At 43.8% G+C, this 13,052-nt stretch overlaps 1 pseudogene; it reads left to right on the forward strand.

The window, feature by feature from the left end:
* The first annotated feature begins 1,697 nt into the window (after positions 1-1,697).
* Gm52774 lies at positions 1,698-5,998 on the forward strand (annotated as a pseudogene).
* Positions 5,999-13,052: the final 7,054 nt, after the last annotated feature.

Genomic DNA, 13,052 nt, shown 5'->3' on the forward strand with positions numbered 1-13,052 from the left:
AAGTAATGCCTCTTAGCATTTAATATCAAGGAGTGTTCATTTCCTTACTTTGTGTGTTTTTTTTTAATTGAGTATTTATTTCATTTACATTTCTAATGCTATCCCAAAAGTCCCCCACACGCTCCCCCACCCACTCCCCTACCCACCCACTCCTACTTCTTGGCCCTGGCATTCCCCTGTACTGAGGCATATAAAATTTACACGACCAATGGACCTCTTTTTCCACTGATGGCCGACTCGGCCATCTTCTGATTCATATGCAGCTAGAGATACGAGCTCCGGGGTGGGGGGGGGTACTGGTTAGTTCATATTGTTGTTCCACCTATAGGATTGCAGATCCCTTCAGCTCCTTGGGTACTTTCTCTAGCTCCTCCATTGGGGGTCCTGTGATCCATCCAATAGCTGACTGTGAGCATCCACTTCTGTGTTTGCTAGGCCCCGGCATAGTCTCACAAGAGATAGCCATATCTGGGTCCTTTCAGCAACATCTTGCTGGTGTATGCAATGGTGTTGGGAGCCGCGCCCACATTCGCCGTTACAAGATGGCGCTGACAGCTGTGTTCTAAGTGGTAAACAAATAATCTGCGCATGTGCCGAGGGTGGTTCTCCACTCCATGTGCTCTGCCTTCCCCGTGACGTCAACTCGGCCGATGGGCTGCAGCCAATCAGGGAGTGACACGTCCTAGGCGAAGGATAATTCTCCTTAATAGGGACGGGGTTTCGTTTTCTCTCTCTCTTGCTTCTTACACTCTTGCTCCTGAAGATGTAAGCAATAAAGTTTTGCCGCAGAAGATTCTGGTTTGCTGTGTTCTTCCTGGCCGGGCGTGAGAACGCGTTTAATAACAATTGGTGCCGAATTCCGGGACGAGAAAAAACTCGGGACTGGCGCAAGGAAGATCCCTCATTCCAGAACCAGAACTGCGGGTCGCGGTAATAAAGGTTCCCGTAAAGCAGACTGTTAAGAAGGATTCAACTGTATGAATTCAGAACTTTTCAGCTGGGGAACGAGAGTACCAGTGAGTACAACTTTACGAGGTAAGTCTGGTCTTGAACTTTCTAAGGAAATTCAAGACAGTCTATCAGAAGTAAAGTGGAAAATGTTTGGCCTTGAATTTTTTCTAGTGTTAGAAGCCCTTTTGTTCCTTTTCACATGTTATCAAGTGGTTAAGGCAGGGAGGATTCTAGATGAAATTCAGGACAATCTATCAGAAGTAAAGCGGGGAGAGAGAGTAGGAGCAAAGAGAAAATATGGTACACAAAATAAGTATACAGGCCTTTCCAAGGGTCTTGAACCCGAGGAAAAGTTTAGGTCAGGTAAGAATACCTGGGGAGAGATTAGAAGGAAGGAAAAGAAAAAAGAAAAGAAAAAAGATCGATTAGCGGAGGTCTCTAGGAGATACTCGTCACTGGATGAGCTCAGGAAGCCAGCTCTTAGTAGCTCTGAAGCAGATGAAGAATTCTCCTCTGAGGAAACAGACTGGGAGGAAGAAGCAGCTCATTATGAGAAAAAAGGGTACCAGCCAGGTAAAGTGCTAGCTAATCAGTTAAGGAAGCCAAAAGCGGCTGGCGAAGGCCAGTTTGCTGATTGGCCTCAGGGCAGTCGGCTTCAAGGTCCGCCCTATGCGGAGTCCCCGCCCTGCGTAGTGCGTCAGCCCTGCGCAGAGAGGCAATGCGCAGAGAGGCAGTGCGCAGACTCATTCATTCCCAGAGAGGAACAAAGGAAAATACAACAGGCATTTCCAGTCTTTGAAGGAGCCGAGGGTGGGCGTGTCCACGCTCCGGTAGAATACTTACAAATTAAAGAACTCGCCGAGTCGGTCCGTAAATATGGAACCAATGCTAATTTTACCTTGGTGCAGTTAGACAGGCTTGCCGGCATGGCACTAACTCCTGCCGACTGGCAAACGGTTGTAAAAGCCGCTCTCCCTAGTATGGGCAAATATATGGAATGGAGAGCTCTTTGGCATGAAACTGCACAAGCGCAGGCCCGAGCAAACGCAGCTGCTTTGACTCCAGAGCAGAGAGATTGGACTTTTGACTTGTTAACGGGTCAGGGAGCTTATTCTGCTGATCAAACAAACTACCATTGGGGAGCTTATGCCCAAGTTTCCTCCACGGCTATTAGGGCCTGGAAGGCGCTCTCCCGAGCAGGTGAAACCACTGGTCAATTAACAAAAGTTATCCAGGGACCTCAGGAATCCTTCTCAGATTTTGTGGCCAGAATGACAGAGGCAGCAGAGCGTATTTTTGGAGATTCAGAGCAAGCCGCGCCTCTGGTAGAACAGCTAATCTATGAGCAAGCCACAAAGGAGTGCCGAGCGGCCATAGCCCCAAGAAAGAACAAAGGCTTACAAGACTGGCTCAGGGTCTGTCGAGAGCTTGGGGGACCTCTCACCAATGCAGGCTTAGCGGCCGCCATCCTTCAATCTCAGAACCGCTCCATGGGCAGAAATGATCAGAGGACATGTTTTAATTGCGGAAAGCCTGGGCATTTTAAGAAAGATTGCAGAGCTCCAGATAAACAGGGAGGGACTCTCACTCTTTGCTCTAAGTGTGGCAAGGGTTATCATAGAGCCGACCAGTGTCGCTCTGTGAGGGATATAAAGGGCAGAGTCCTTCCCCCACCTGATAGTCAATCAGCTTATGTGCCAAAAAACGGGTCATCGGGCCCTCGGTCCCAGGGCCCTCAAAGATATGGGAACCGGTTTGTCAGGACCCAGGAAGCAGTCAGAGAGGCGACCCAGGAAGACCCACAAGGGTGGACCTGCGTGCCGCCTCCGACTTCCTATTAATGCCTCAAATGAGTATTCAGCCGGTGCCAGTGGAGCCTATACCATCCTTGCCCCCGGGAACCATGGGCCTTATTCTCGGCCGGGGTTCACTCACCTTGCAGGGCTTAGTAGTCCACCCTGGAGTTATGGATTGTCAACATTCCCCTGAAATACAGGTCCTGTGCTCAAGCCCTAAAGGCGTTTTTTCTATTAGTAAAGGAGATAGGATAGCTCAGCTGCTGCTCCTCCCTGATAATACCAGGGAAAAATCTGCAGGACCTGAGATAAAGAAAATGGGCTCCTCAGGAAATGATTCTGCCTATTTGGTTGTATCTTTGAATAATAGACCTAAGCTCTGCCTTAAGATCAACGGAAAAGAGTTTGAAGGCATCCTTGATACCGGAGCAGATAAAAGTATAATTTCTACACATTGGTGGCCCAAAGCATGGCCCACCACAGAGTCATCTCATTCATTACAGGGCCTAGGATATCAATCATGTCTCACTATAAGCTCCGTTGCCTTGACGTGGGAATCCTCTGAAGGACAGCAAGGGAAATTCATACCTTATGTGCTCCCACTCCCGGTTAACCTCTGGGGAAGGGATATTATGCAGCATTTGGGCCTTATTTTGTCCAATGAAAACGCCCCATCGGGAGGGTATTCAACTAAAGCAAAAAATATCATGGCAAAGATGGGTTATAAAGAAGGAAAAGGGTTAGGACATCAAGAACAGGGAAGGATAGAGCCTATCTTACCTAATGGAAACCAAGACAGACAGGGTCTGGGTTTTCCATAGCGGCCATTGGGGCAGCACGACCCATACCATGGAAAACGGGGAATCCAGTGTGGGTTCCTCAATGGCCCCTATCCTCTGAAAAACTGGAAGCTGTGATTCAACTGGTAGAGGAACAATTAAAACTAGGCCATATTGAGCCATCTACCTCACCTTGGAATACTCCAATTTTTGTAATTAAGAAAAAGTCAGGAAAGTGGAGACTGCTCCATGACCTCAGAGCCATTAATGAGCAAATGAACTTATTTGGCCCAGTACAGAGGGGTCTCCCTGTACTTTCCGCCTTACCACGTGGCTGGAATTTAATTATTATAGATATTAAAGATTGTTTCTTTTCTATACCTTTGTGTCCAAGAGATAGGCCCAGATTTGCCTTTACCATCCCCTCTATTAATCACATGGAACCTGATAAGAGGTATCAATGGAAGGTCTTACCACAGGGAATGTCCAATAGTCCTACAATGTGCCAACTTTATGTGCAAGAAGCTCTTTTGCCAGTGAGGGAACAATTCCCCTCTTTAATTTTGCTCCTTTACATGGATGACATCCTCCTGTGCCATAAAGACCTTACCATGCTACAAAAGGCATATCCTTTTCTACTTAAAACTTTAAGTCAGTGGGGTTTACAGATAGCCACAGAAAAGGTCCAAATTTCTGATACAGGACAATTCTTGGGCTCTGTGGTGTCCCCAGATAAGATTGTGCCCCAAAAGGTAGAGATAAGAAGAGATCACCTCCATACCTTAAATGATTTTCAAAAGCTGTTGGGAGATATTAATTGGCTCAGACCTTTTTTAAAGATTCCTTCCGCTGAGTTAAGGCCTTTGTTTGGTATTTTAGAAGGAGATCCTCATATCTCCTCCCCTAGGACTCTTACTCTAGCTGCTAACCAGGCCTTACAAAAAGTGGAAAAAGCCTTACAGAATGCACAATTACAACGTATTGAGGATTCGCAGCCTTTCAGTTTGTGTGTCTTTAAGACAGCACAATTGCCAACTGCAGTTTTGTGGCAGAATGGGCCATTGTTGTGGATCCATCCAAACGTATCCCCAGCTAAAATAATAGATTGGTATCCTGATGCAATTGCACAGCTTGCCCTTAAAGGTCTAAAAGCAGCAATCACCCACTTTGGGCGAAGTCCATATCTTTTAATTGTACCTTATACCGCTGCACAGGTTCAAACCTTGGCAGCCACATCTAATGATTGGGCAGTTTTAGTTACCTCCTTTTCAGGACAAATAGATAACCATTATCCAAAGCATCCAATCTTACAGTTTGCCCAAAATCAATCTGTTGTTTTTCCACAAATAACAGTAAGAAACCCACTTAAAAATGGGATTGTGGTATATACTGATGGATCAAAAACTGGCATAGGTGCCTATGTGGCTAATGGTAAAGTGGTATCCAAACAATATAATGAAAATTCACCTCAAGTGGTAGAATGTTTAGTGGTTTTAGAAGTTTTAAAAACCTTTTTAGAACCCCTTAATATTGTGTCAGATTCCTGTTATGTGGTTAATGCAGTAAATCTTTTAGAAGTGGCTGGAGTGATTAAGCCTTCCAGTAGAGTTGCCAATATTTTTCAGCAGATACAATTAGTTTTGTTATCTAGAAGATTTCCTGTTTATATTACTCATGTTAGAGCCCATTCAGGCCTACCTGGCCCCATGGCTCTGGGAAATGATTTGGCAGATAAGGCCACTAAAGTGGTGGCTGCTGCCCTATCATCCCCGGTAGAGGCTGCAAGAAATTTTCATAACAATTTTCATGTGACGGCTGAAACATTACGCAGTCGTTTCTCCCTGACAAGAAAAGAAGCCCGTGACATTGTTACTCAATGTCAAAGCTGCTGTGAGTTCTTGCCAGTTCCTCATGTGGGAATTAACCCACGCGGTATTCGACCTCTACAGGTCTGGCAAATGGATGTTACACATGTTTCTTCCTTTGGAAAACTTCAATATCTCCATGTGTCCATTGACACATGTTCTGGCATCATGTTTGCTTCTCCGTTAACCGGAGAAAAAGCCTCACATGTGATTCAACATTGTCTTGAGGCATGGAGTGCTTGGGGGAAACCCAGACTCCTTAAGACTGATAATGGACCAGCTTATACGTCTCAAAAATTCCAACAGTTCTGCCGTCAGATGGACGTAACCCACCTGACTGGACTTCCATACAACCCTCAAGGACAGGGTATTGTTGAGCGTGCGCATCGCACCCTCAAAGCCTATCTTATAAAGCAAAAGAGGGGAATTGAAGAGATTTTACCCCGAGCACCAAGAGTGTCTGTGTCTATGGCACTCTTTACACTCAATTTTTTAAATATTGATGTTCATGGCCATACTGCGGCTGAACGTCATTGTTCAGAGCCAGATAGGCCCAATGAGATGGCTAAATGGAAAAATGTCCTTGATAATAAATGGTATGGCCCGGATCCTATTTTGATAAGATCCAGGGGAGCTATCTGTGTTTTCCCACAGAATGAAGACAACCCATTTTGGATACCAGAAAGACTCACCCGAAAAATCCAGACTGACCAAGGGAATACTAATGTCCCTCGTCTTGGTGATGTCCAGGGCGTCAATAATAAAGAGAGAGCAGCGTTGGGGGATAATGTCGATATTTCCACTCCCAATGACGGTGATGTATAATGCTCAAGTATTCTCCTGCTTTTTTACCACTAACTGGGAACTGGGTTTGGCCTTAATTCAGACAGCCTTGGCTCTGTCTGGACAGGTCCAGACGACTGACACCATTAACACTTTGTCAGCCTCAGTGACTACAGTCATAGATGAACAGGCCTCAGCTAATGTCAAGATACAGAGAGGTCTCATGCTGGTTAATCAACTCATAGATCTTGTCCAGAAACAACTAGATGTATTATGGCAAATAGCTCAGCTGAGATGTGAACAAAAGTTTCCGGGATTGTGTGTTACTTCCATTCAGTATGAGAAATTTACTAGGGCAGCTAATTTGTCAAAAAGTCTTTTTCAGTATATGTTACAGAATTGGATGGCTGAATTTGAACAGATCCTTCGGGAATTGAGACTTCAGGTCAACTCCACGCGCTTGGACCTGTCCCTGACCAAAGGATTACCCAATTGGATCTCCTCAGCATTTTCCTTCTTTAAAAAATGGGTGGGATTAATATTATTTGGAGATACACTTTGCTGTGGATTAGTGTTGCTTCTTTGATTGGTCTGTAAGCTTAAGGCCTAAACTAGGAGAGACAAGGTGGTTATTGCCCAGGCGCTTGCAGCTCTAGAACATGGTGCTCCCCCTGATATATGGTTATCGATGCTTAGGCAATAGGTCGCTGGCCACTCAGCTCTTACATCTCATGAGGCTAGTCTCATTGCACGGGATAGAGTGAGTGTGCTTCAGCAGCCCGAGAGAGTTGCACGGCTAAGCACTGCAGTAGAAAGGCTCTGCGGCATATATGAGCCTATTCTAGGGAGACATGTCATCTTTCAAGAAGGTTGAGTGTCCAAGTGTCCTTCTCTCCAGGCAAAACGACACGGGAGCAGGTCAGGGTTGCTCTGGGTAAAAGCCTGTGAGCCTAAGAGCTAATCCTGTACATGGCTCCTTTACCTACACACTGGGGATTTGACCTCTATCTCCACTCTCATTAATATGGGTGGCCTATTTGCTCTTATTAAAAGGAAAGGGGGAGATGTTGGGAGCCGCGCCCACATTCGCCGTTACAAGATGGCGCTGACAGCTGTGTTCTAAGTGGTAAACAAATAATCTGCGCATGTGCCGAGGGTGGTTCTCCACTCCATGTGCTCTGCCTTCCCCGTGACGTCAACTCGGCCGATGGGCTGCAGCCAATCAGGGAGTGACACGTCCTAGGCGAAGGATAATTCTCCTTAATAGGGACGGGGTTTCGTTTTCTCTCTCTCTTGCTTCTTACACTCTTGCTCCTGAAGATGTAAGCAATAAAGTTTTGCCGCAGAAGATTCTGGTTTGCTGTGTTCTTCCTGGCCGGGCGTGAGAACGCGTTAATAACACAATGGTGTCAGGGTTTGGAAGCTGATTATGGGATGGATCCCCGGATATGGCAGTCTCTAGATGGTCCATCCTTTCGTCTCAGCTCCAAACTGTGTCTCTGTAACTCCTTCCATGGGTGTTTTGTTCCCAATTCTAACCTATGGTCATTTGATCTTTGACAAGGGAGCAAAAACCATCCAGTGGAAAAAAGACAGCATTTTCAACAAATGGTGCTGATACAACTGGCAGTTATCATGTAGAAGAATGCGAATTGATCCATTCCTATCTCCTTGTACTAACGTCAAATCTAAGTGGATTAAGGAACTCTACATAAAACCAGAGGCACTGAAACTTATAGAGGAGAAAGTAGGGAAAACCCTCGAAGATATGGGTACAGGGGAAAAATTCCTGAATAGAACAGCAATGGCTTGTGCTGTAAGATCGAGAATTGACAAATGGGACCTCATAAAATTGCAAAGCTTCTGCAAGGCAAAAGACACCGTCAATAAGACAAAAAGGCCACCAACAGATTGGGAAAAGATCTTTACCTATCCTAAATCAGATAGGGGACTAATATCCAATATATATAAAGAACTCAAGAAGGTGGATTCCAGAAAATCAAATAACCCCATTAAAAAATGGGGCTCAGAGAACAAAGAATTCTCACCTGAGGAATACCGAATGGCTGAGAAGCACCTGAAAAAATGTTCAACATCCTTAATCATCAGGGAAATGCAAATCAAAACAACCCTGAGATTCCACCTCACACCAGTCAGAATGGCTAAGATCAAAAATTCAGATGCCAGCAGATGCTGGCGAGGATATGGAGAAAGAGGAACATTCCTCCATTGTTGGTGGGATTGCAAGCTTGTACAACCACTCTGGAAATCAGTCTGGCGGAGGATCCTGCAATACCTCTCCTGGGCATATATCCAGAAGATGTTCCAACCGGTCAGAAGGACACATGCTTCACTATGTTCATAGCAGCCTTATTTATAATAGCCAGAAGCTGGAAAGAACCCAGATGCCCCTCAACAGAGGGATGGATACAGAAAATGTGGTACATTTACACAATGGAGTACTACTCAGCTATTAAAAAGAATGAATTTATGAAATTCCTAGGCAAATGGATGGACCTGGAGGGCATCATCTTGAGTGAGGTAACCCAATCACAAAAGAACTCGCACAATATGTACTCACTGATAAGTGGATATTAGCCCAGAAACTTAGAATCCCCAAGATATAAGATACAATGTGCTAAATGCATGAAACTCAAGAAGAATGAAGACCAAAGTGTGGACACTTTGTGTGTTCTGTATCTTGTCATTAAATATGAAAACTTAATATTCAGTCCACTGACAAAAATAACTTTGAAATTTTATCTAATTACTTCTCTTTTTTTGCCACCAGCAATATATCTTGTTTGGCTAATGGGTATCACCTCAGCTCAGTGATCAGGCTCCTAACACTGATAAGAAAACTCTCAGCGTATGCTCCCAGCATGCTGTGCCAAGGATGCCTGTATTCTTGCCCAAAACATATACTTTAACCTAATCCTAAGCAGGCATGAAGGTATCCAGATTGGAGAATAGTGAATACAATCAAATGGACCCCATTCTAAAACAATGTTGGTGTTGAGACAGTCTGAGCAACTTCAGAATTAAAGCAGATTCATAGATGGAATAGCTAAATGCAGTGAATGATTCTGTGTTCGTATTTTTACCTTAAAACGACTATTGTGCATGTGTGTGTACAGGCTCGTGCAGTCAAAACTGCACATAAAACACGCAGGGAGATCAGAGGACAGCTCTTGGGAGTTGGTTCTTTCCTGTCACCATGTGGTTCCAGTGATGGGACTGAGGCTCCCGGCTGGGAGCCAGCACCTTTACCTGCTGAGTCATCTTGCCAGGACGGTTTTGCTTTTGTGTTAGCTAGTTTATGACAGAATCTCCTAGAGCCTTGGCTGGCCCTGAACTGAATGTGGGGCTGAGAGTGACCCTGAACTCCTGGCTCTATTGCTTCTACTCTGAGTGCTGGGAACAGAGGTGTGCACCATCATGCCCAGTTTAATGAGTGATTCTGGGGCAGAGATAATTTCCCACAAAGATCAGTTTGTGAGTGTTGGAGTGATGATTCAGTTGGTAAAGTGCTGGTTGGGAAGCCCCGTCCTGGGAGTGGGTGGAGATGGAAGAGATCCCTGGAGTGCCTTGGCTGACTAGCTTAGCCTGTTGGTGAGTTCGGGTCTGTGACAGACCCTGAGACCTGTCTCAGATGAAAAGAAAGGTGGAAAGTAATCAAAGAAGACATCTGACCTTTGCCTCTGAATGTTACCCACACACCTACCTGAACAAGAGCCACTACTCACTGGCTCACACATACCAACCATTATTGGGAAACTGGTAGTTTGAATATGGACAGTATATTAATATACTAATGTCAGCTCCCAAATGTGAAGTCTTATTCTATATCTATACATATTATATGTAAATAGATGATAGATATTGCAGATAATAACAGTAGATACTGATACAATCAGACAATGCAAGTGTTGACATAATTGCATCAAACCTGATATCGTGATAAGTTTGAAGTTAATATTTTTTAAAAAAAAACAAAACAAAAACAACCTGTTTGATGCCAGCCTGGACTACAGAGTGTGTCTCTATCCCAAGAAAAAACAAAATGAAACATAATCAGGTTTTGTAGAAAGTAATTGATCTCTTGATGCAACTGTCTTTCTTATAAGTAGGATTTATTTAGAAAGAGCTGATCAATCCAAGTCAGGCTCACGTGTGTCACTGGCACTGTATGAATATTAATTTATCATAATTGAGTCCATGTTCTTATGTATGTCCTTGAGAGTGAGTGTGATGAATTCTCTCCTTAGTGAGTAGCTCCTCCAGCCAGGGTCTCAAATAGATCTGCGTTTAAAAGTCTACATTATTAATGTAAGCCGAACTTAGGATTAACTAAAGAGCAATAGTAACAATGAATAGCTTTAAAACCTACACAGGCAAGTTTGGACCCAGCAAATAAAAGTAAAATCTTTGAAAAAGAAAGTTGCAATTTAGTAAATTGTTTAAAGTATTTTAAATATCAAATCAGCTAAATTTCTCTGGAACCTGGAAACAATATTGCACCCGTGTATGTTGTAAAAGTACCTGTATGTGTGAGGTATGTGCACCTGTGTGCTCGGAGTCCAGACGGAGATATCGGGTGTCCTGCTCTGCAGCCCTCCCCTGACTCCTCTGAGAAAAGGTTTCTCGGTGAACCTGGAGCTGGGATGTTGGCCAGCAGGACTCAAGAATAATTTTATCTCCATCCCCCCACCCCCAACCAAATAACTCTCCTATCCATCCGTGGGTTACAGTTGCAGCCAATTCCGGCTTTTTATGTGGGTTCTGGGATCCAAACTCAGGTCGTCAGGCTTCTGCAGCAAGTGCTGTTACTCACTGAACTATCTCTGCATCTCCACAATTAAATATTACATTCTGGTATTTGATATTTCAAGAGATAAGGGGCAGGCTGGGGAGATGGTTTAGTGGATAAAATGCTCGGTACATAAGCATGAGGACCAGAGTTCAAATCCCCAGTTCCCAGAGAAAGGCCAAGTAGGCAAAGCAGCCTGCCTGTGATCCTGGCACTTTGGAGACAGAGAAAAGTGATCCCTTTAAGTAAGATGGATAGCTAGACAAGCCAAGCCTGGGAGCTCTGGGTTCAGTGAGAGCCCTTGTCTCTGTAAGACGGAGCATAATGGACCGAGACACCACATACACGCACAGAAAGAGCATGCATGCATACATGCAGGGACGTACACAGATAAGAGGAAGTCTTGAAGATTTTACTTTCCTACCCTTTATTTTCAATGTGAAATTCCATATATGTAATAATCAAAATATAGTGTAATATCTCTTTGCCCCTCTTCCCCCTCCCTGTCCATATCCATCTATTTTTTTTATTTCTCAAACATAGTGACTATCATAAGTATTATACAGCATGGGAGCATGAGTCCTGCGTGAGAACAACCATAAATGTCAGTGCTCATCATTTACTGATTTTTCACCTTTTGACAAATCACTTTCAGATGACTTTTGCAAAAGGCTCAGCTTTTGCATTTTTTTCCTTTTCAGGGTTATATATATATATGTGTGTGTGTATGTATATATATATATATATGTATATATATAAATGAAAAGAAAGATGCAAAGCAATCAAAGAGGAAGGCATACACACAATACACACACACACATATATATACACATATATATACATATGAAATATATATCATATATACATTTATATACATTTATATATTTGCTTATTTTGTGTGAGTGTTTTGCTGTGGAGGGCAGAGGGCGGTGGATCCCTTGGACCTGGAGTTACAGATGGTCATGTGACCATATGTGTGGCTGGGGATCCAGCCTCAGAAGTCTGGAAGAGCAGACAGTGCTCCTAAACTGCGGAACCATTTTGTCACCTCTCTCCAGTACTGAAGCTTTGCTTTGTTTTTGATTGACAAAGTTGTATATATGAACACTGCATGGTGATCAAGTCTGGACAATTAGCATGTCCTTTACCTGAAAACTTTATCTTTTCTGCCAAAAATTTTTGATGATAAAATTCAAAATGTTATCTTCTGGCTTTCTTGAAATGAACAATACATTATTGTTAGCTGTAGCTATCCTTCTGTGTATCCAGAACGTATTCTTCTTATCCTACTGTAGCTTTGAACCTGTGAAACCATTTCTCATCCTACTTCACTGCACTCCCTCACTTCTGAGAACCACTCTCTTGCTTTCCACTCCGTGAGACTCACGCTTTCAATCCTGTCTACATGAAAGCATGTGGGACTTGGTTTTTCTGGGCTGGTTTACTTTTCTTAATGCAATTTCTTTCAGATGCATCATTTCCCAGTAGATTTCAGGATTTTACTTTATTTCAAATGGCTGATTGGTCTTCTATTGTGCATTTACACGTTCTCTTTACCTGCTCCAACGGGAAGCACCGAGTTGTTTATTGTGAATGGTGTAGTAAGCACCAGAGTGGGGATGTCTCTTTGAGATACTGATTTCATTCCCTGTGGGTGAATACCTAGAAGCCAGATTGCTGTATGCTTCCGCTAATGGTGAGAAAGAATCCTCCTTCTCCACCCTTCTCAGCCACACTTGTTGTTCTTTGTTAGTAACTAGTAATCGCCTGTCTGACTGACAGTCAGGTGATGCTCGCTGTTTCCCTGACCGTTAGTGGTGCTCACGCTTGCACTTACTTGCCTTGCTACTCGGGTGCCTTCTCTTGAGAAGTGTCTGCTTTGGTGTAATGTCCACCTTTATTGCTGTTGCATCAGATGGAGAGTGTACTTTTTCTCTTTATGTTAATTATTTTCTTTGCTGCACAAAAGTCTTTAGTTTGATGTAATCCTATTTGCCATTTTTTTTGCTCTGTTGTCCATGCCTTTGAAGTCTTACTTAAAAATATAAGCCAGGGAGATGGGTCATTG

The sequence above is a fragment of the Mus musculus genome, chromosome 5 (assembly GCF_000001635.26).
Source record: "Mus musculus strain C57BL/6J chromosome 5, GRCm38.p6 C57BL/6J".
NCBI classification, from domain to species: domain Eukaryota; kingdom Metazoa; phylum Chordata; class Mammalia; order Rodentia; family Muridae; genus Mus; species Mus musculus.